This window comes from Pseudophryne corroboree, chromosome 4 (genome assembly GCF_028390025.1).
Source record: "Pseudophryne corroboree isolate aPseCor3 chromosome 4, aPseCor3.hap2, whole genome shotgun sequence".
NCBI lineage: Eukaryota > Metazoa > Chordata > Amphibia > Anura > Myobatrachidae > Pseudophryne > Pseudophryne corroboree.
In genome coordinates this window covers 242490032-242515099 of record NC_086447.1, presented here as the reverse complement: position 1 = coordinate 242515099, position 25068 = coordinate 242490032, and positions in this window count along the sequence as shown.

Genomic DNA, 25068 nt, shown 5'->3' with positions numbered 1-25068 from the left:
TCCCAGACAGATAGACTCATAGCCGCAACCGCGCAGGCACCGTAAGTGCTTGCTATCGGAGGTGTTCGCTTCAGCCGGCTTAGCACACTGCTGTCAGTGCGGCAGAATTTATCCTGAACGTGCTCCCAAGTTAAAGTGGAATAAACTACGGGATGCCAGTGGATCAGTTTCATATAAAGAGTGATAGACGCCTACCACACAGCACAGCCTAAACCGATTAATTATAGTAAATTAAAGGCAGGTGCACAACGCAGGTTAATTTTCCACTACACAGACCTCACTAAGGACTCCGTCCTACTGGAATTGAGTCAACACCAGATTATGTGTTGGAATACAAAATCTGATTCATTTTATTTATCTACTCGGGAAAGCCACAGAGATTTTGAGAGGACTAACTCACCCAGCATAGCCAGAGTGATCACTCCCTACGTACTATATTTAAGTCGATTGATTCACAAAGAACTTCATGTGCACCAACAATATGGCCAGTAAGAAATGCGCAGTATAGTTAGTATTAATTGGTGAATAGTACTAATAGATGTATTTATAACTAGATAGTTGCATGACAGAACTTTTGGTTAACTGACTGCCGGTAATAGCATCTGTGGGAATACTGATTGCCTGGGCGTTATATGTACATTAACTTTTCTCCCTTTCAAGGAAACGACCTATCCAGATCGACGGTTCCTGCAAAATAAATTATAAGGTGGTGGTCAGTGTGGAATTAATGGTTGTTGTAAACTAATTTGTCTAAGTAAAAATTGTATGGTTGATATTTGTAGGTCATCCAGTTATATTGATTTCTGTGAGAAGAAATAAACATTATATTGTTACTTAAAGTTTATTATTGTGAAATATCACACCATCACATTAAGGTTACGATTGCCAACAGTTCCTGACAACTCTTCCTGAATCTACTATTACCGTAACCGTGTATGACATATTAAAGTGGCGTCACGAACAGGATAATGGACACTCTGGTCCTAGTTAAGGCCAGCTCCTGACTCTGGTCCTAGTTAACGCAGCGCCAAATGCTCCACTGACAATAGCAGCAGCCATCACAATTACTCCTTCTATTATTTCTGTTTGAACCCCATTCTAGCAAATGTTCTAATTTTCTAATAGCCTCACTGCCCATACTCACTTGAGCTGCCTCTTAATGACCTAAATACAAATGGCGTGTGTGCAGAACTGTGCTACCACTATGCCTGCTTCTCGTAGGACAGCCTTACTACACTGCCAAGTTGATATCTCACAAAGAGGCCTATTTATCACCATCCGCATCCAGGATGCGGATGACAGGTGATAAAATCGCCCAAACTCGCACTGCGATAATTGATTACAATGCATGGATGTATCAATTATCGCATGCAGGGACAGAGCTTGCGGTCAAGCTCTTGCGCTGCGATGACACTCCCCAGCATCATCAGGGTATTTTGCGGAAAAAATACCCCGATATCCTGCTGCGCATGCGCTGCCCCCGCCAACATCGCCGCTACCGCCGCCACCCGGTCGACCCCCCATCACGACTACCTCTGCGCGCCACCCCAACCCAGCAGATCAATATACTTACCAGTCCAGGGAGCCGGTCTTCGCTGCTTCTGCCGGGCACCGGATCCTGTGTGCTGCAGTGACTCCCGGTGCTGTAAAGTGCGCTGCCGCTTTGCAACGTAACTTTACTGCACCGGGGTCACATTGCAGCATATGGGGGACCCGGTGTCCGGCAGCGCTCAGCGGAGCAGCAGACACCGGCTCCCTGGACAGGTGAGCATGGGGTTGTTGTTTTTTTTACTTTTGTTTTTTTTCTTTTTACACTGTAATCAGCTTGTGTGATCATTGATTATTGGAGCTGGAGTTTGGGGAATGCGATGTGGCTTACTAAAAAAAAAGTGAATTAAAGGGTTTGGAGGAGTTTTTCATAAAAACTGCTCCAAATGCCCTTTAATACATTCAGGCTGGGCCGGATTAACAATGGGGCTGATGGAGCTGCAGCTCCAGGCCCACAAGCAAAATAGGCCAAAAGCAACTGTATACTGCTCTACAGCTGTAGACAGGATTTTTTTTCCTATTACAGCAGCCAACAAGTGATCGGCCGAGGTCCTCGCCCCCCAGTCGAAGTACCACAGCCCCCCCCACACTGGCTACGACACTAGTAAATCAAGTGCCATTCTACCATTTACGTTGATGGCAGCGCAGTAGAAGGCTTCCACAGCCCTCCCTGTGCCGCTGCTGCATATGTATGGTGTCCCATCCGCGCCATGTGACGTCATCGTGTATGATGTCACAAAGGTGCCTCCCCGCTGTGAAAGCGTGTTAACTAGTCCCCGCAGGGCTGGCTCAGAGTCAGAACTGACTCTGAGACAACGAGCAGGCTGGGAAAGGGAGAGCAGTGTAAAAGTACCCCCTGGCCGTCCACAACCCAATCCGCTGGCTGCTACACATGATACCCGGAAAGAGCAAACAGATTCCAGAGCTGTGACAGACAAGGGCAATGCTACTTTCATTTCCCCTGATCCCTTTGCCGATTGGAGCAGAGGCTGAGCTGAGCCGCGGCCTCATTCACTGCATGCAGCCATGCGTTTCCGCCTCTTAGCTGCTGCTGCTGCTGACACTAGTAGTTCTCCCTTGGCTGGCACTGCCTCATTCTTTACACTTTGCAAAGTGTTAAAGGTGTGCACTTTGCATCACTAGTGCTGCTGCTGCAGTGCAGACAGAATGCACTGTACAGTGCCAGAAACTTAAGGATTGGGAATGGTGAAGAGAAACAGTTGTGAATTGAGGTATGGACTAGAGGACATATATACATGATTAACAATAACAGTACATTTATTTATACCAAATGTTAACAAAGTCATGCCCTAGTTTTCAGCAACCAGTGTTTTTGAAGCTGTAGAAGCACACAGGGTATGCTGGAACTTGTAGTTTGAAACCAGCTGGTTGTATGAATGTGTGTTGTACTTGTAATCCATAACAGATACATCAACAATAGTAAAGAGCACATACACACGGGATGCGGTCAGTCAGTGGCGTAACTACTGCCCCCGCAGTCCTCGCGGTGGCTTGGGGGCGAGGGGCTGCGGGGGCGCCACTGACTTTGCACAGATTGACATGCGGACGAGCGTCCGCATGTCAATCTGCGGTCTCCTTCCCTCCACTGCTGTAAGTAGGGACACGAAGCGCACAGCGCGCGCCTCTCCTGTGTCCCTCCCTGGCTCTCCGGCCGGTCTAATAAAGGAAGTGCCGTTCGTGAGCTCTGATTGGCTCACGAACCGGCACTTCCTTTATTAGACCGGCCGGAGAGCCAGGAGGGACACGGGAGAGGCGCGCGCTGTGCGCTCCGTGTCCCTCCAACATAAAGGAGCGGGGGGGGGGGGGGGGAGCAGGCACTGTGGGGGAATATCTGGCACTGTGGGGGAATATCTGGCACTGGGGGCATATACCTGGCACTGTGGGGGAATATCTGGCACTGGGGGCATATACCTGGCACTGTGGGGGAATATTTGGCACTGGGGGGAGCAGGCACTGAGGGGGCATATGTGGCACTGTGGGGGAATATCTGGCACTGGGGGCATATACCTGGCACTGGGGGGAGCAGGCACTGAGGGGGCATATGTGGCACTGTGGGGGAATATTTGGCACTGGGGGGGAGCAGGCACTGAGGGGGCATATGTGGCACTGGGGGGGGGGGTACATTTGGCACTGGGGGCATGTACCTGGCACTGTGGGGGAATATCTGGCACTGGGGGCATATACCTGGCACTGTGGGGGAATATCTGGCACTGGGGGCATATGTGGCACTGGGAGCACGGCCCTAGCAACAAGCACTACCGCCTAGCAACGAGCATGACACCCAGTGCATGAAACCCCTGGCAACGAGCATGACACCCAGTGCATGAAACCCCTGGCAACGAGCATGACACCCAGTGCATGAAACCCCTGGCAACGAGCATGACACCCTGAGCATGAAAACCCCTGGCAACGAGCAGGTAATTTAAAAGTAATTAGAAGCCTTACTGTAGAACTTAATGTGTAATGGGCATTACGGTGTGTGGCATAGTGTATCATGGACATTGCGGTGTGTGTCATAATGTGTCAGGCATTACGGTGTGTTGTATACTATATCACGGGCATTGTGGTATGTGGTAAAATGTCTCAGGATCATTGTGGTGTGTGTCATACTGTGTCACAGACATTGTATGTGCTATAATGTATCAGGGGCATTGCAGTGTGTAGCATAATGTATAATGGGCATTGCGATTCCTGTCATAATGTGTCACAGGCATTACGGTGTGTGGCATAATGTGTCGGGGGCATTACAGTGTGTGCATATTGTGTCATGTGCATTATTGTGTGTGGCATAATGGTTAAGGCCATTGCAGTATGTGGAATAATGTATACTGGGCATTACTATAAGGAGGAAAAATGACAAATAATGTAAGGGGCATGAATCAGGATTATTTTTCTTTCCTGTGGTGGCTAACGTCTGGGCGTGCAGGTTGCAAAACTGGGGTATAAGGTAGTCTTTTCCTGCAATGCCACGCCCCTCTACACGAAGCCACGCCCATTTCAACAAAGCCACACCCCCTTTCTGGTGGCGGCGCGCGCATATTTGTCCCTTTACTAGTGCCAATTATGGGGGGTATGGGGGGGGGGGCGCCGAAGAATTTGTTGGCTTGGGGGAGAAAAAATTCTAGTTACGCCACTGCGGTCAGTGTCCTGGTGGTCAGGATCCCTGCAGTCAAAACACCGACGTCGGGATCCCTATACTACTCAGAATGCCAACATGAGCATCCCAGTTACAAGCCCGGTGCCGGAATCCCGATTGCCAGGATCCCGAACGATCATGTGCTGTAATGCAGGACAGGTAAGACTCAGGAGGGGAGGTTAAATGTAGGCTGTGGAGGGGGTTAGGTTTAGGCTGCAGGCTGGAGGATAGGGTTAGGCATTCCCCAAGGAGGGTTAAGGTTACTTTGCTGGGGTGAAAGGGGGGGTAATGGTTCGGCTGCGGGGGGGTTAGGTTTTGCCTGTGGACGGGGGGGTTATGTTGGTTATGTTTAGGCTGTGGGGAGGGATTTTGGTGTTGCCAACACCAGGGAGTGTTAGGCTTAGGCTGCGTGTGGGGAGGGTTAGGTTTGGGCTGATAGAAGGGAGGGTTAGGGGGCCATTGGGGGAAGGTAAGTATACTTACCTTCCCCTGCTAGGATTCTGAGCATCGGGATGCCGGTGTCAGTATTCTGACCGCCGGTATCCCAACCGCCGGCATATCCATCCCAACCCATACACAGAACTTGCATCATATTAATAATAAGAATGCAGAGGCAGTTTAGAGGACTTAGGGGCTGATTCAGAGGTGGATGCTGATGCAGTCATAGCTGCGTCTTTTGTCGTAGTCACATCTGCGATTTTACACTAATGCCATTACAAAGACCATCCTCTGTGTTCAAGTGTGTGTCCGAATGTGGAAAAACTGAGATGCCCGCTCAGCATTTCAGACGCCTCATTTCTGTACAGTGCGTCTGTAGGCGCATCATTGGTCGCACCATCGAAACTTGCTCTGAGTATGGCCTTCTATGTAAGCGGCTGTGCGTCTCTGTATGCAGCCACTTTCAGTGTCACACCCCCGACACTCACAATACACAACATAAGCATGCATCAGTTTTGCTACCTCTCCGTTGCCTCCCAGGAACCCACATAAAATTTGCAAGAACCTGCATCCGAATCTGTACTGTGGCTCTGCGTGCAAACGATTGGGACACGTGCAGTGCAGCTCATGCTGTAGAGAAAACATTGGCCATGTGCTTGCATATTGACACTTTGTCCACCTCTGAATCAGACCCTAATGAACATGTTCAATTAGCCACGATGTTTACCCCATGGCTAATTGTCAGGTAATTAGGGCGAGAGTGGGGATATGGGCGCTTCAAAAGATGTCGGATCCTTCCCGATAGTAAGGATCCAACATATCAGTATTCAATTAGCGGCCAAATCCTGTCGGATTTGGCCGTTCCCAACAATGCCAATCCAATTGCTTTTTAAAGTTGGATTGACATTGTTGGTAACGGGGCTAAAACCTGTTGGATTTGGCCGCGAATCCGACAAAACACGTGGATCCTCGGCTAATCCGCCGATCCTCGTGCTTTCCGACAAGTCGGATTTTCTGACTTGTCGGATAAATTGGAGTTTGATTGTAACATAGTAACATAGTAACTAAGGTTGAAAAATGACAATTGTCCATCGAGTTCAACCTGTTTGTGGTCTCCTATGCAGTTTTATTTTAGGACTAGTTCTTTTTATATTTGACTAGTTATATTAACTTTAATGCGTGACTATGCACCATAACCCTGAATATCTTTATCCAATAGGAATTTACAGTATCTAACCTATTCTTAAAGGTGTTGACTGAGTTCACCGTTACTACTCTATCAGGCAGGGAGTTCCAAACACGTATTGTCCTTACTGTGAAAAACCTTTTTGCCTCAATGTGCGGAAACTCCTCTCCTCTAACCTAAGCGAGTGACCACGTGTCCTCCGTGCTGATCTTATTGAAAACAGGTCCCTCGCAAGCTCTGTGTATTGACCCCTTATATATTTGTAGATGTTGATCATGTCCCCTCTTAGTCTCCTCTTTTCCAATGTAAACATGCCGAGCCTTGCAAGACTTTCCTCGTATTCCAGCGTCTCCATGCCCTTAATTAGTTTGGTCGCCCGCCTCTGAACCTTTTCTAGCTCCAGGATATCCTTTCTGTAGTATGGTGCCCAAAATTGCACACAGTTTTCAAGATGTGGCCTCACTAGTGATTTATATAATGGGAGTATAATACTCTCGTCCCTTGCATCAATTCCCTGTTTTATGCATGCTAATATCTTATTAGCCTTCTTTGCTGCACTCTTACTTTGGGTACAGCTGCTTAATTTGTTATCTATGTGAACCCCTAAGTCTTTTTCCAGTACAGAATCCCCTAATATTACCCCATTTAGTATGTAGGTGTTATTTTTGGTCTTGTTACCACAGTGCATTACCTTATACTTGTCTTTATTGAATCTCATTCTCCATTTTGCTGCCCATGCTTCCAGTTTAATTAAGTCGTTCTGAAGAGACCCAGCATCCCCTTCCGTATTTATAACCTTACACAATTTGGTATCGTCTGCGAAAATTGAGACCATGCTCTCTAGACTTACTGTTAGGTCGTTGATGAAAATGTTGAACAAAAGTGGTCCAAGTACAGACCCTTGTGGCACACCACTTAGCACTTTAGTCCAATTTGAAAATGATCCATTGACCACAACATGCTGTTCCCTATTATCTAACCAACTCTTGACCCAAGTTCATATTGTGCTCCCTAGCCCTATTTCTTGTAGTTTATAGATAAGTCGTGTGTGTGGTACTGTGTTGAAAGCTTTGGCAAAGTCTAAAAAGATTACATCCACCTCCTTACCCTGATCAAGGTTCACACTTACTGTTTCATAAAAGCCAAGTAAATTGGTCTGACATGATCTGTCCTTCACAAATCCATGTTGGTTCCTTTTAATGACCTTATTGGCTTCAAGGAACTTCTGAATACTGTCCCTTAGAATACCTTCCAATACTTTCCCCATTATAGATGTAAGACTAACTGGTCTATAATTACCCGGTTCAGCTTTGCTCCTCTTTTTGAATATTGTCACTACCTCTGCTATACGCCAGTCTTTGGGAACCATACCCGATTTAACTGAATCCATGAAGATCAAAAATAGTAGTCTTGCTAGTTCAGCATGCAGCTCCATAAGAACCCTCGGGTGAATTCCATCGGGACCTGGTGACTTATTAATCTTTACCTTTTTTAATCGGTCACAGACTACCTCCTCACATAAATAAGCTTTTAGCAGTGGGACATTATCTTTGTTGAGATTTTGTGTTAGACACAGTATTTGGTCCTCTCTGGTAAATACCGTTAAAAAAAACTTGTTTAGGTTGTTTGCTATGTCATTATCATTTTTAAGACTCCCATCTTGTCCTTTAAAGGGCCTATACTCTCCTTCTTTAGTCTCTTGCTATTGATGTACTTAAAAACATTTTTGGGATTCGCTTTGCTTTCCTTCGCTACTAGTTTTTCAGTTTCTACTTTAGCCGCTCTTATTCCTTTTTTGCATATTTTGTTACACTCCTTATAGTGTTGAAATGACTCCGCATCCCCCTCAGATTTGTATTTTTTAAATGATCGTCTTTTTTTGTCCATTAATTCTTTTATATTTTTGTTAAACCACATTGGTTTGGGATTTTTATTCCTTCTTTTGCTGCTGGTGGGAATAAATTTATGAGTATTTTTAATTAGCAGTGATTTTAATACATCCCATTTCTCTGTTGTATTTTTTTCTTGAAACAGAATTTCCCATTCAATGTCCCTTAACGCTTCCTTCATCATGTCAGTGTTGGCTTTGATAAAGCTTAGAGTCCTAGTTGAGCCAGTATAGGACTGCTTATGAAAACTGATATTGAATGTGACCATATTGTGGTCACTGTTTCCTATGGGCTCCCCCACTTCAATATTTGATACCAATTCCCCATTGTTAGTTAATACCAGGTCTAGGATTGCCTTGTACCTAGTTGGTTCCTCGATTAATTGAACTAAGTAATTATTATTTAGCGTGTTTAAAAACATATTGCCCTTAGCAGTATCACATGAATTGATTTTCCAGTTTATCTCGGGATAGTTAAAGTCTCCCATCACTGCTATGTCTCCTACTCCTGGTGCTCTTTCAATTTGATTCAGTAACCATTTCTCATCAGACACATTAATACCAGGCGGCCTGTAGCATAACCCCAATAATAACTTCTTTGTTCCTTTACCCCCGCATACAATTTCTACCAATAATGTCTCAATAGTATTTACAGTCCCCTCTTGGATATATTCCCGTATAACAGGTTTTAGAAACGGCTTTATGTAAAGACATACCCCTCCACCCCGTTTATTTAGTCTGTCTCTCCTGTACAGCGTATAACCCTCTAGATTAACTGTCCAATCATGAGATTCGTCCCACCAATTTTCAATAATGCCTATAATATCATATTCCTTGCTTGCTGCGAGGATTTCTCGTGCCCCTTTTTACCTGTAAGGCTTCTAGCATTTACATACATACAATTGAGATATGTATTTCCCCTTATGGTAGGGACATCATACTTCTTATGCAGCAAAGATGACCCGTTATCATCATTAGTTACTGGTGAACTAAAATCCTTTTTAGTTCCCATGTTACTACCCTTGCCGTCTGCTCTATTCCTCCCCCGTTCTGTTCGCTAACGCCACCCCTGCTATTCTTACTGAATGACCCATAATTTCTTGCTAAGCCCTCCCCCCAGGTACCTAGTTTAAAATCTCCAACCTTCTAACCATCCTTCTCCCCAGCACCGCTGCTCCCTCCTCATTCAGGTGCAATCCATCACGACAAAAAAGATGGTGCCTGACTGAGAAGTCCGCCCAGTGTTCTAGGAACACAAACCCTTCTTTCCTGCACCAATCCCTTAGCCACACATTTACTTCCCTAATCTCCCTCCCTGGACTAGCACGTGGCACGGGTAATATTTCGGAGAATATTACCCTAGATGTCCTTGCCTTAAGTTTCTTGCCTAAGTCCCTATAGTCTTTCTTAAGGACATCCCAAATAGGTCGAATCTGGAATCGACCTTAAACTCCCGTTTATCCGACAAGTCGGGAAATCTGACTTGAATTGAATACAGCCCAAAGAGATGGTATATGTCGCTTGATGCTCCTGTGTTGGTTCGAGTGTGAAAAAACATGATATACTGTATGGTGTGAATATATGATGTGACTCAGGGTACGCATTTCTGAGTTTTGAATTGTCTGAAAATAGAGGTGGTGTAACAGACTGGCCAGCTATCTCATTTAAAGATACATTTACATACAGTACCTGCAGTTACTTTTTTTTACCGATGAGTTGGGGTACGCAATTCCCCAGTTTGCAGCCCTCTTGTCCATATTGTCGAAGCTGAAAATATTACAGCCATACACGTCACGTACAAACACCACACAGATGGCCTCCGTGCGCGTACTTATTCTGCCATGCGTACACATACTTGCAAGTTGCGTATAACCGCTCACGCGGTAGTGCGTATTAGCGCGTGGTATGAGTAATTACGGTAGCATTTGTATTCGCATGGAAAAGCAACAAAGACATATTTCATATTTATTTCACATAGTGCACAATTTACATATAGCCTGCATGCACCACACCAGCGAGTTATACTTGCTTAAAAGGTACAACAACAAAGGGATTCACCTTTACAGGATCTGAGGGGACAGCATTAGGCTAGGAGGTGGTGTTTGGTATCCAGCTGTAAGGTATTTTAAGAGCAATATTCCGGTAGCAGTTTGCAGAAGATAGCACGCTCCTGCACATAGATATGCGCAGGAACAGAATATTAATATTAACTGTATTTACTGTACTCCTGATATTCGGCAGGAACCCAGTGGAGACCAACTGCAAGTACACCTGGACCAGGCATCGCCCACCTATTCAAACTGACCTATGACCCCTCCTGTACTGTAAATGACCAGCCCTTTGACCTATAGGTGAAGAGATTACAGTTTCTATTGTATCATGTTTTGGACAAATGTATAAAAGCCCAGCTGCCTGGCCGGCCACACACATTCTCTGAAGGTCATCTATCTTGATTGACTGAGAACCGGGTGGCGCTGGCGAAACAAACGTATGTATCATTGATTGTAGACTGTATCTCTTATTGTGATTGTATTACTAGTGTAACCCCCTTTGAGTAAATAACTGTTGGTGGGTCAGATCCCAACATATTTAAATACAATTGGTGTTGTGTCCCTTTCCTGCTAAGGTTTAAAGTGTATTTCAGCCACACGTGTAGCTGCATTGTGCTTACAGCGTGTCGGTGTGTGTGTACGCAAAGTGTGTACTTTGTACGTCCGTTGCGGCGTGTGTACGCAAAGTGCGTACACGGTACGGGCCTGTGTACGCTAACTGGGTAAAAAGTACGTAGGTTAAGGATTACATCCAGCGGCTGCAGCTGCTCGAATTTTAGTGTAAAAGGTATAGTTTTTCTGTCCTGTAAGTTAACCAGCTTTAACAATATAGGAGATTTGAGTTATGAATTATTTCAAAGGTTGATAATACTACACATTGGCCCCCATTTATCAAGCAGCACTAAGTGAAGTGGCAAACACCGTTTTCACTCGCCATGGTATAGTGGCATCGTGCTCCTCTATTTAAGAAGAGCCTATGCCACGGCGAGTGAATGCGGTATTCGCCGTGTCAGCGCTGATGTTTACCTTACATCAGCCCTGACGAATGAACTGTGTCCCCGACTCGGCCTCCTACCGCGCATGCGCCAGTTTATGCTAATTCCCGGCACATGCGCGGTAGTGATTTCCGGACGCGGCAGCCATTTTGGTTTTCCTGTCTCTATAGCAACACGCCTGCTGGGATTGCTGCGGGAGGGGGGAGCCGGAGCGCAGGACGGACACTACTGCAGCGGTGTCCATAACGTCTGCCTGGAGCAGACGAAGCTATTTCAGGTAAGCGAGCGCGATTTCAGAAATAGCGCTCGTTCTTAAATACAGTTTATATGGCCGCAGTATAGGGAATATGAAAGGCTAATAGCGCTGCTAGTTAGCAGCGCTATTAGCCTTATTAAATAGCAATTGGTCGCATTTACCACCAAAAACGAGGTTCCAGCAAGGAAACTCGTTGATTAATGGGAGCCATTGTCTTTTTGCACTATTTTGCTTTTTCCTTGTATCCCAATACACCTGGACTTTCGTCAGAACTGTCAAACAAGACTTCCACCTGCTGTAAAGGAGAAAACGACACAGAATACCCATATACATATACAATCTCTGTACCTAAAATAAAAAATTATTAATATTGGTTTACTATAGCACCATTTGCATGAAGTCGCAGATGCGCAAATGACAATAGACGCGGCAGCTACTACATGGACTATTGAGGATGATGGTCACCCTTTCTGAAAAAGGGGGTGTGTTCACATTTGTTTTATATGATTTTCATTTTGGAAATGTTTCTATTTTCTCAGTATGTCTTTGTTTCAGTAATGGATCTGCTGGAGTTTGGCATTTCAGCACTGCGATTTTTCTTTGTTTCACACACACATAATGTATCAGCTTTCTTGTTTGAGGACTTGATTTTTTTTCATTTCAGGGGAGCGAAGTATGCTGGATAACTGTTACCTGTACAGCGGACAATGGGGGTCATTCCGAGTTGTTCGCTCGTTGACGATTTTCGCAACGGAGCGATTAAGGCAAAAATGCACATGCGCATGGTACGCAGTGCGCATGCGGTAAGTATTTTTGCTCAAAACTTAGTTGATTTACTCACGTCCGAACTAAGAATTTCATTGTTGAAGTGATCGGAGTGTGATTGACAGGAAGTGGGTGTTTCTGGGCGGAAACTGGCCGTTTTCTGTGAGTGTGCGGAAAAACGCAGGCGTGCCAGGGAAAAACGCGGGAGTGGCTGGAGAAACGGGGGAGTGGCTGGCCGAACGCTGGGCGTGTGTGTGACGTCAAACCAGGAACGAAACGGCCTGAGCAGATCGCAATCTGTGAGTAGGTCTGGAGCTACTCACAAACTGCTAAGAAATTTCTATTCGCAATTCTGCTAATCTTTCGTTCGCTATTCTGCTAAGCTAAGATACACTCCCAGAGGGCGGCGGCTTAGCATGTACAATGCTGCTAAAAGCAGCTAGCGAGCGAACAACTCGGAATGACCCCCAATGTACGCCGCTTCAGAAAATGTGACCACCAAACTGATTGGAAGAGATCTAGAATTACTGCTTGTATTTCTTTTCTTTGATTTTACCCCTTATTCTGTGATCTAACATGGCTTGTGCTGCTGGTGATCTAAGATATTAGCTGCTAACCAGAGCACCACTGGGCGATTTTTCTCAAAATAACGGCTGCATTAATATGCAAATATTATTTTCTGCCTTCTCCTAGTGCATAGTGCAAGAGAGTACAAGCGCTTGAAAGCCCACTGCCAGTGTCCATGGAAGGAAACTGCGTCAGACAGGGTCGGACTGGCCCACAGGGGAACAGGGGCAACCCTCAGTGTGCCACACTGCCTGTGGGACCTCCTCCTCCTCTAGGGATCAGGTTCTAGACTCTACCCTAGTGCACTTGAATGATGCATTATACTTATGTTACATTATACTTCACAAGAATTTGGTTTATTATATATTTACCAAGGGGCACAGAACATGTACTCTGTAATGGTTAGCCAAACCTCTGTGGTGGCTGGACACACCCACACTGGAGCCTGGCCACACCCTTAACCATGGGCCCATACAACAGCATTCCCTCGGTGGGCCCTTTATGCCCCAGTCCGACACTGGCATCAGAAGTTCTGAACACACCACCATCGTCACACCATCACACACGTGACACCATTGACACTTGCATGCTCAGTGTTTTCAACTCAAATGCAGCCGCATTTAGTGACACACCCATGACACTCCCATAACACGCCTTTTTTATGTTCACTTTCAGCCACCTCCCAGTCACTGTCCAGGATCGCCCATGTTTGTGTGCTGCCAGCGTTACTGCAAGCAGCTCCGTTCACAGCAGCGATATTTTTGTACACTCAGTCCATAGGCGTTTTCTGGACTTTACACTCATATGCAGTAGCAACAAATTGCTTAACTGCGCAAACATCGGCATTGTCTCCACCCCTTAAATAGGCCTTTACATAATAAATGTTTATGCTTGCCTTCGATTAAGTTACCTGCTAAGAAGAACAGAGGTTTTCCAAGCTACCATTAACTGGGTGTGTCACCAACACTGTTCATTCCTCGTTAATTAGATTGTCCCTCTCTGTATGCTCTTGCTGACGCTGTTTGATATTACAGTTATATTGTGATGTTACTGTATGTTCTGTTTTGGTTTTATTCATGTAATTTTTATTACTATAATAAATTAGATTTGCTATCACATCAGTTCTCTAGATAATTATTCTGCCATAGCTGTCATCTGTGTATATTGAGAAATCACGTTATTGTGCGATGTTCTATGGCCCTCATTCCGAGTTGATCGGTCGCAAGGCGAATTTAGCAGAGTTACACACGCTAAGCCGCCGCCTACTGGGAGTGAATCTTAGCTTCTTAAAATTGCGACCGATGTATTCGCAATATTGCGATTACTAACTACTTAGCAGTTTCAGAGTAGCTCCAGACTTACTCTGCCTGTGCGATCAGTTCAGTGCTTGTCGTTCCTGGTTGACGTCACAAACACACCCAGCGTTCGCCCAGGCACTCCCACCGTTTCCCCGGCCACTCCTGCGTTTTTTCCGGAAACGGTAGCGTTTTCAGCCACACGCCCCTGAAACGCCGTGTTTCCGCCCAGTAACACCCATTTCCTGTCAATCACATTACGATCGCCGGAGCGAAGAAAAAGCCGTGAGTAAAAATACTATCTTCATAGTAAAGTTACTTGGCGCAGTTGCAGTGCGAACATTGCGCATGCGTACTAAGCGGATTTTCACTGCGATGCGATGAAAAATACCGAGCGAACAACTCGGAATGAGGGCCTATGTTCTTATGGATGCTTTAGTAGTTTCAGCTTAATCATTTCTCCTCTATGAAACAGGTGCAATTATGAGTATAATTATATTTGTAACTATTACTAATTAAATTGCGCAACCTTTAGTTTACTTATATAATAACTATAAAACATAATTCTGGAAAAACTGGGAAAGTTCCCCCACTAATCATCTTTTTAATAACAAATGTAAGAAAGCAGACACTTTATTGGAAAACTGGTCCTGAGTCTCAGAGCTTCCCATGCTATTTAAACGATCAGAGATAAAAAAGCAGCATGGCTCGGGGGTAAAATCAATTCTGTCTTCAAATCATGCTAGGAATCACTTTACTGCATAAACGGATATTTGCCAGCAGACCCTAGCAACTAAATAAAAACAGATCTTAACATTAAAACTCTGGCAAATATATTAAACCTTCTCTTGTCCAGTATAACAGGACCTCCAGAACGCTCATGAAAAAAGTATGTGGAACTGGGGGGAAAAAAATGAGAAGGGCAGCAAAGGTCGGGGGAGCTATTTACAGAAATCTCTTGCTTAGTGTACCCCACTAAACACCAAAAGATGTGTGAACTTACAAAATTATTTAATATGTGAGAAAAATCTGGAGTTCATCCCCGGTCTCCAGAAACCCCCCATCCCCACTCCCTACCCCAGAAACCTACTTTTTATATTGCCAACATAGCTTAACATTAGGAGTAGAACAGAATTAACTTGAGTCTCTTTTTGTTAGAGCACCCCTTGCTATAATATCCCTGTGGACCCATCTCCTATTCTCTATGGGATCACAGTAGGGAGATGGCAGTAACCTGGACATCAACAGTTCTTACGTGCTTTTATTATGTTGTTAGGTCACATCAAAAATGGAACATCATCTCTTACCATACAATCCGGTCCTCATACTCCAGTGCACTAATCTGTGGACTTCTAATGCAGCGGACACAAGGGATAGGAACCCAATAACAACAGGAAAAGGCTCTATAAACTTAACTGTTACAGAAAAGTGTAACAAAATTATATCTGGATCCTGAGTGGCTACATTTTATATAACCATATGTGATTTTGCATGCATGGTGAACTTTCCCAAAAAGGGAGAGGCAGTTGATGACAGGGAGAGAGTGACATAGAGACAGTGTGTGACAGGGAGAGGCTGATAGAGAGAAGGTGATGGGGAGATTCAGTGGGTAATGGGGAGAGGCAGTGGGTGACAGTGAGAGGCAGTGGATGACAGGGAAAGGCAGTGGGTGACAAGGAGAGTGTGGCGTAGAGGCAGTGGGTGACAGGGTGAAAGTGACGTACACTACTCCTGAGGTTAGAGCAGCACCATGTTCTACTTACAGACTGTGGGAAAACTACCTAGTGTGTGTGTGTGTGTGTGTGTGTGTGTGTGTGTGGGAGGGGGTGGGGGATAGCTAAGCACATATAGGCAATAAGAACATATAAACATACATGTGAAGATGTATGTAATGTACAGTGCTGTGCAAAAGTTTTAGGCAGATGTGTGGAAAATGTTGCAAAGTAAGAATGCTTTCAAAAATAGAAGTGGTAATAGTTTATCAATTAAAAAAAAAAGAACAGTAGACAAATCTATATCAAATCAATATTTGGTGTGACCACCCTTTGCCTTGAAAAACAGCTTTAATCCTTCTAGGTACACTTGCACGCCGTTTTTGAAGGAACTCGGCAGGGAGGTTGTTCGAAACTTCCAAAGTGGTCTTCATGGAAGAATTGCGGCCAAAAAGCCATGCAAAATAAATTTGGAGCCAATCAGATGCCTCCCTGATGGTATTGCATGATGGATGAGCACCTGCATGTATTTCTCAGCATTGAAGCACAAAGAAACAGGGAAACATTGAGGACTGTAGATTAAGTGGTCGGCCAAGAAAACTTAGTGCATCAGGTGAAAGACATATCATGCTTACTTCCCTTCAAAATTGGAAGATGTCTAGCAGTGCCATCAGTTCAGAACTAGCAGAAACCAGTGGGACCCAGGTACACCCATATACTGTTTGGAGAAGTCTGTCCAGAAGTGATCTTCATGGAAGAGTTGCGGCCAAAAAGCCACACCTTCGACGTGGAAACAAGACCAAGCGACTCAACTATGCACAAGAACATTAAACCTGGGCTGCAGAAAAATGGCAGTAGGAGTTCTGGACTAATGAGCCAAAGTTTGAAATATTTGTCTGTAATGGAAGGCAGTTTGCTCGCAGAAGGGCTGAAGAGCAGTATAATAAAAAGTAATAATAATAATAATAATTTTATTTATAGAGTGCTCTTTATTCCAATAGGACTCAAGGCGCTTAAGTGTCTGCAGGCAACAGTGAAGCATTATGGAGGTTCCTTGCCAAAACCACCCTTTCATGTTTTGGTTTTGGATCTGGATGATTTTTTGGGGAAAAACAACCCATAAAAACAGCTAAAATCACAGAATTTGGGGGTAATTTTGATCCTATGGTATTATTAACCTCAATAACATTCATTTCCACTCATTTCTAGTTTATTCTGAACACCTCACACCTCACAATATTGTTTTTAGGCCAAAAGGTTGCACCAAGGTGGCTGTATGACTAAGCTAAGCGATACAAGTGTGTGTCACAAACACCTGGCCTATCTAGGAGTGGCAATGCAGTGGCAGACAGGATGGCAGATTTAAAAACTAGTCCCCAAACAGCACATCATGCAAAGAAGTAAAAGAGGTGCAATGAGGTAGCTGTATGACTAAGCTAAGCGACACAAGTGTGCGGAACAAACACCTGGCCCATCTAGGAGTGGCACTGCAGTGGCAGACAGGATGGCAATTAAAAAAACTAGTCCCCAAACAGCATATCATGCAAAGAGGTAGCTGTGTGACTAAGCTAAGCGACACAAGTGTGCGGCACAAACACCTGGCCCATCTAGGAGTGGCACTGCAGTGGCAGACAGGATACCACTTAAAAAAACTAGTCCCCAAACAGCACATCATGCAAAGAAGTAAAAGAGGTGCAATGAGGTAGCTTTATGACTAAGCTAAGCGACACAAGTGTGCGGCACAAACACCTGGCCCATCTAGGAGTGGCACTGCAGTGTCATACAGGATGGCACTTAAAAAAAATAGTCCCCAAAGAGAACATCATGCAAAGAAGTAAAAGAGGTGCAATGAGGTAGCTGTATGGCTAAGCTAAGCGACACAAGTGTGCGGCAGAAACACCTGGCCCATCTAGGGTTGGCACTGCAGTCCCACTGCACTAATGGTGGATACCGGACACACGTCTAACACCAACATAGCTGTCAAGGCCTCAGTTAACCACTTTGCAACAGTATGACTAAGCTAAGTGACACAAGTGTGCGGCACAAACACCTGGCCCATCTAGGAGTGGCACTGCATTGGCAGACAGGATGGCAGATTTAAAGAATAGCCCCCAAACAGCACATCATGCAAAGAAGTAAAAGAGGAACAATAAGGTAGCTGTATGACTGTGCCACACACTTGTGTCGCTTAGCTTAGTCATACAGCTACCTCATAGTACCTCTTTTACTTCTTTGCATGATGTGCTGTTTGGGGACTAGTTTTTTTTAAGTGCCATCCTGTCTGCCACTGTAGTGCCACTCCTAGATGGGCCAGGTGTTTGTGCCACACACTTGTGTCGCTTAGCTTAAACACCTGGCTCATCTAGGAGTGGCACTGCAGTGGCAGACAGGATGGCACTTAAAAAAATAGTCCCCAAACAGCATATCATGCAAAGAAGTAAAAGAGGTGCAATGAGGTAGCTGTATAGCTAAGCTAAGCGACACAAGTGTGCGGCAGAAACACCTGGCTCATCTAGGGTTGGCACTGCAGTCCCACTGCACTAATGGCGGATACCGGACACACGTCTAACACCAACATAGCTGTCAAGGCCTCAGTTAACCGCTTTGCAACAGGATGACTGCTGTCATATTTTATCTTGCTCGCAAAGGACTGTTGGACAGTCATTTTCTTAGTTGAAGTAGTACAAGTGGTCTTCCGACTTCCCCTCTGGAATGACGATTGACTCCCAGCAGCAACAACAGCAGCGGCAGCAGCAGCAGTAGGAGGAAGTGGTTCTTGATCTTTCCCTATTTTATCCTCCAAATTTTTGTTCTCCATTATTTTTCTGGAGTTATATAACAAAATGCAGCAAATGAGAGCATACCTCTACACCACACAGGGCAAACCCTGTAAAAATTATTTGGATTAAATATTAATAACCCCTTTATTTGGAGTAAATACTATACAGCACAGGACAGCACCACTGAACTTATATGGCAGCACCACTGGACTGGACTTATACGGCAGTACCACTGGACATATATGGCAGTATTACTGGAATTATATGGCAGTACCACTGGACATATACGGCATTATCACTAGATTTATACGGCAGTATCACTGGACTTATACAGCAGTATCACTGGACTGGATTTATACGCCAGTACCACTGGATTTATATGGCAGTACCACTGGATTTATATGGCAGTATCACTGGATTTATATGGCAGTACCACTGGACATATATGGCAGTATCACTGGATTTATTCGGCAGTATCACTGGACTTATACGGCAGAATCACTAGATTTATACGGCAGTATCACTGGACTTATTCGGCAGTATAACTGGACTGTATTTATACGCCATTACCACTGGATTTATATGGCAGTACCACTGGGCATATACGGTAGTGTCACTGGAATTATGTGACAGTACCACTGGACATATACGGCAGTATCACTGGATTTATTCGGCAGCATCACTGGACTTATACGGCAGTATCACTGGATTGGATTTATACGCCAGTACCACTGGATTTATATACGGCAGTACCACTGGACATATACGGCAGTATCACTGGGATTATATAGCAGTATCACTGGACATATACGGCAGTATCACTGGATTTATACGGCAGTATCACTGGATTTATATGGCAGTATCACTGGACTGGATTTATTCCCAGTACCACTGGATTTATACCCAGTACCACTGGATTTATACGGCAGCACCACTGGACATATACGGCAGTACCACTGGAATTATATGACAGTACCACTGATTGATTGATTGATTGATTGATTAGTTAATTAATTAAAATTAACATGCGTGAAGCACCACATAATTGAAAATGTACAGATTAGTACAGATTTTAGAGCAATAACCAAACCCATAACAATGTTTTTCTCAATGTTACCAATGCTCCCAAACAGCCCATAATTAAAAGAAAAGTGGTGCCGGATGGAAATGTCCTTGAGCCCACTCACCCATGTTGTATATTAAAAAGGACATGAGCAGTTTAACAAACCAAATACTTCAGTGACAGGGACTGACACTTTTGTGGTGAGGTGCTTGAATTTTTTGGACACCACAAATATTTTTTTTTTAGTAGGACTAGCTCTAATCACTAATGAGGTTGATACAGGGATGTTGGTGGTGGAGATTGTATGGGCTGGTCCAAACTGCTGGTAGCTGTTATTGGACTGTTTGTTATTATTTTATAAATTCTACATATGTTGTAAAATGTTATAAACCTACCTCTACTATAGGGGAGGGCAAAATACGGCCCGCGGGCCGGATGCGGCCCGCAAACCGATCCTGCCCGGCCCACTGCCTCCCACCAGCAAGTAATGACAAGCGGCCCGACCGGCTGAGCTGCTTGTCATTGCTCTGCACTGCAGTACCTCCTAGCTGCCGACGCCTCTCTCCCCTGCTGCGTTGTAGCATCCTCCTCCCGTCCACAGTGACAACGGCTGTGTTCAGCCGAAAAGGGTGCGGAGCTATGTGCAGAAGGGGGTGGAGCTACACGGGACCTCAGGGGGCGGAGCTACACGGGACAAGAGGCAGACTGCTGCAGAGCCATCCTTCTTGCCACTGCCAGCCAGATCAGTAAGTAAATGGGAAAAGTGAAAGAAAGTGTGTGTGTGTGTGTGTGTGTGTGTGTGTGTGTGTGTGTGTGTGAGAGAGAGAGTGTGTGATAGTGTGTGTATATTTGTGTGTGCGGGCAGTGGAGTCAGACTTTTTTTAGGTTGCGGGGAGAGAACTTTAGCTCTCGCTGTACCATCCCCTCCTGTGTTCTGTCACCGTGTCACCCCCGTATTCTGTCACAGTGTCACACCCCCCGTGTTCTGTCACTGTCACTCCCGTGTTCTGTCACAGTGTCACACCCCCCGTGTTCTATCACTGTCACTCCCTACATGTTCTGTCACTGTGTCACACACCCCGTGTTCTGTCACTGTCACCCCCCGCCATGTTCTGTCACCGTGTCGCCCAGAGGCATCACCCGGAGCGCACTCTGTACTATTACACCCCCCCTCCCCCACTTGGGCCGCGTGGCGCCCGAAAAGTGGGTGTGACCTAATTTTGAAGGGTCGTGGCCTGGCGGGTCTTTTCTCTTTCGCTCCGGGGGCATGTCCAGCTTCCCCAAAGATGCTGGCTGACCCCGGAGACTGGACTGTGTGTGTGCCGGCTCTTATCTGTGACAGGAGCCGAGTGCTGCAGGAGATTATCTCACTGCAGCACTCGGCTCCTGTCACAGCAGAAGAGCTGGCACTTTGGTGTCACCCCGTCCGAGGGGGACACCCGATTGCCGGTCGCGCCCCCCGCACCCGCCTTCTGACACAACAGGTGTCGCCCTCCATGTTCTGTCAATGTGTCACCCCCACCGTGTTCTGTCACTGTGTCACACCCCCCGTGTTCTGTCACTGTGTCACCTCCACCATGTTCTGTCACTGTGTCACACCCCCCGTGTTCTATCACTGTGTCACACCTTTCCCCAGGGGCTATAAGACACTGGATAATTTGCTTGCTGCGCAATAATTATCCTAAATAAAATGTTAATGTGTAAAAGGGGGCTCTACCTGCTGTAATGTGTAAAAGGGGGCTCTACCTGCCATAATGTGTGTAAAAGGGGACTCTACCTGCCATAATGTGTGTAAAAGGGGACTCTACCTGCCGTAATGTGTGTAAAAGGGGGCTCTACCTGCCGTAATGTGTGTAAAAGGGGGCTCTACCTGCTGTAATGTGTGTAAAAAGGGTCTCTACCTGGTGTAATGTGTGTGAGTGGCCCTGTGTGGCGCAATTTGAATAATGGAGACTATTGTGCAGCCTTATATGAATCTGTATTATTTTTTGCCCACACCCCTTCCACATGAAGCACGTCCCTATATTTTTGTCAAGTGGGGGGAGATGCTATTTTGTTTGTGGCCCTCGGATACTGACAGGAAATGTGAACTGGCCCCTCAGCTGAAATAATTGCCCACCCCTGCTCTACTAACTTTGACCTCACAAATAGATCAGATTACTTCACAAATGTTGACAAGATTCAGGTAAAAATATCCCACACCGAAAAGGTGGCTTTTTTGGTCTTATGCCCAGGCATCACAATGATTTTTTTTCTATCAAGGGCAAGAACTTCTGCCACTGGTGGAAGACTTACATAAACAACATCATCATCATCATCATCCTTATCCTCCCTTTGTGGCATCAGATAGTGCCACATTAACATCCTCAATTTCTATTATGTTGTTATCACCATCTACTGTACTGCTCATCCCCCTATTTGCAGAGGGTGCAGAAATGGTGAAAGGAGCCTTCTCTATGAGTACAGTCTGAGAAATGTCAGACTCACACATAGCAAACTTTGACACCCGTAGACTCTCTCCTCAGGCATTTGTGAACACACAGTTTGTTCTTTAGCCTTAGTGCTCTTTTTTCTGGCACTAATTTGTTGGTTTTAATGTGACATATTTACCTCTTTTTTAACATTGTAACAGATTTAAATTCCAGGTGCCCTTTTCTAAACTTTCTGCCCCCCTGGAGCTCCTTTAGTAGATGTTGTAGAAACATAGAATTTGATAGTAGATAAGAACCCCATGGCCCATCTAGTCTGCCACTTTTTACCGTATTTTTACCTCAAATGTTATTTGATCCTTATTTCTTTGTAAGGATATCCTTATGTCTATCACATGCATGTTTAAATTGCTCTACTGTCTTAGGGGGACATGTACTAAGCAGTGATAAAACCGGAGAAGTGAGCCTGTGGACAAGTTGCCCATGGCAACCAATCAGCTCCTCTGTATATGGTTATAGTATGCGAATTATAAATGTTACGTCAGTGCTGATTGGTTGCATGGACAACTTCTCTGCTGGCTCACTTCTCCACTTTTATCACTGGTTAGTACATGCCCCCCTTAGTCCCTACTACCTCTAATGGGAGGATATTCCACTTCCTCTACTCTTTCTGTGAAGTAATTTTTTCCTCAAATTTCTCCTGAACCTGGCTCCCTCCAGTTTCAGTGCATGTCCTTGTGTTCTCAAACGTCTCTTTCTTTGAAGAATGTTTCCCTCCTGGACTTTGTTAAAACCCTTGATATATTTAAAAGTTTCTATCATGTCCCCCCTTTCCCTTCTCTGCTCCAAACTATACATATTGAGATTTTGTAGTCTTTGTGGGTATGTTTAGTATTTATGGGTGATGTAGGCCATGCACCATTTTAGTTGCTCTTCTTTGTACAGTCTCTAAAGTATTAATATCTTTCTGAAGCTAGTGCCTCTAGTATGGAACACAGTATTCTAGATGAGGTCATACCAATGACCTATACAGTGGCATTATTACTTCTTATTACCAAGCATCTGACTAGCCTTCCTCATTGCTTTGTTGCATTGCTTACCAGCCTTTAAATCACCTGAAATAGAGACTCCTAGATCCCTTTCTTCTTCAGTAGTTTCCAGTATAGTGCCATTAATACTATATTTAACCTTTGGAATTTGAGACCCAAGTGCATGATTTTGCATTTTTTTTTTTAAACATTAAATTTTTATTGAAGAGTTTATACACAGAAATGGGGAACAGAAAAAAGAGGTAAGGGAAACACAGGGAAGTCCGGAATGGTTACCATATGCAAAATACAAACAACGCACAGTCGGATGAATATACAATTGGCTACATTAAGCGTTCAGATACATGAGAAGGAGAAAGCACTGAGAAAAGACATGGAAGAAGAAAAAACAATAAGGACTAAAATTCAATAAACTTAGAAAATACCTGATAACACAACATTCTTGTAAAGGTCATTCTAGGTGTGGTAAAGCACAGACACATCAATTGGAGAGCTATAAACGGTTAGCCTACCTTCTCTACTCCTATAACCGGACCATCCTAACCATTTCAGGTGGATAGAGTTAGCCGAGGAGGAATATTTAGCCTCTGATGTTTCGAAAATGAAATGTTTGTGAATCCTAGTTTTGAATAAACGCTAAGGTAGGAATATTCTCAGACTTCCACAATTGTGCTATAGCAGCTTTAGTGGCTATCAAGATATGCCCCAAGACGTAGCGATCACCTGCGGAGAGGCGATCAACGTATAAATGGAATAGCGCTAGAGCTGGGTCCAGGGGGATGTTGAGCCCTAACACTATGCTAGCCATATTTAAAACTTCTCTCCAAAGTGGTTGTATATGAGGGCATGCCCAGAAGATATGAAAGATATCCCCTGTAGAGCCGCATTTCCTCCAACATGATTTAGATTGTGAAGGCCAGATCCTGTGTTGTCTTTCAGGGGTGAAGTAGGCCCTCTGTATAAGCTTGTAGAACATTTCGGAGTGGTTAACACATTTGGAGACTTTAAAACAAGATCTTTATATACTGTCCCAATCTGCATCAACAAAGGACCTATTCAAATCTCTTTCCCATAAAGTCTGAGCTTTTAATTTTGTCTGTGGGCCATTTGTCAATTGAAATTGGTACCACCACGTAATCCCATATTTATGCGAGGACGACTCCAATCGGCTTATAATATAAGCCGGAAGAGAAGGTTTGTGGAGATGTGAGGGAGTAAATGAGTGTAACCAACTTCTCACCTGCAGGTATTTGAAAAAATCTTGAGTCCGAATCCCAAATCTCTCTTGCAATTGAGAAAAGGACATCAAGACGTCTCCTACAAATATATCGCCAACAGTGGAAAGCCCCTTCCGAATGCACTCCTCTAGGGAGACATTAGGAATCGATGACATAAGAGCAGATAGCGACAGGCAGGGGGCAGGTAAATTAATCTCTTCCGAAGAGAGCACTAGTTTATGCCATGAATCTAGGGTCTTTTTAATAGACTTGCAGGATCCGGCCCTACTCCGAGCAGCAGACAGTGGTAACCAAAACAAATCAGGGAGAGAAACAGCGTCTAAGCATGAAGCTTAGAGGATAACCCAAGGTTTCAGACTCGAGGTGTCGAACCAGTCTCTAGACTGACTCATCAGACATGCAGCATGGTATTTTTCTATATCTGGGAAAGCTACCCCACCAGACAGTTTGGGCAGAATAAGAGGTTTTTTTTGCAATTTTCGGTCTAGAGCCTCCCCACACATATCTGATCAGGACCTGATTAAATTTATTATAGAAGAGTTTGGGAAGGGGCCTTGGTATGGCGCGAAACAGGTACATTAATTTCGGCAACAGGACCATCTTGGCAGCAGCAATCCTACCCAACCAAGACACTTCCTGTAGCATCCACTC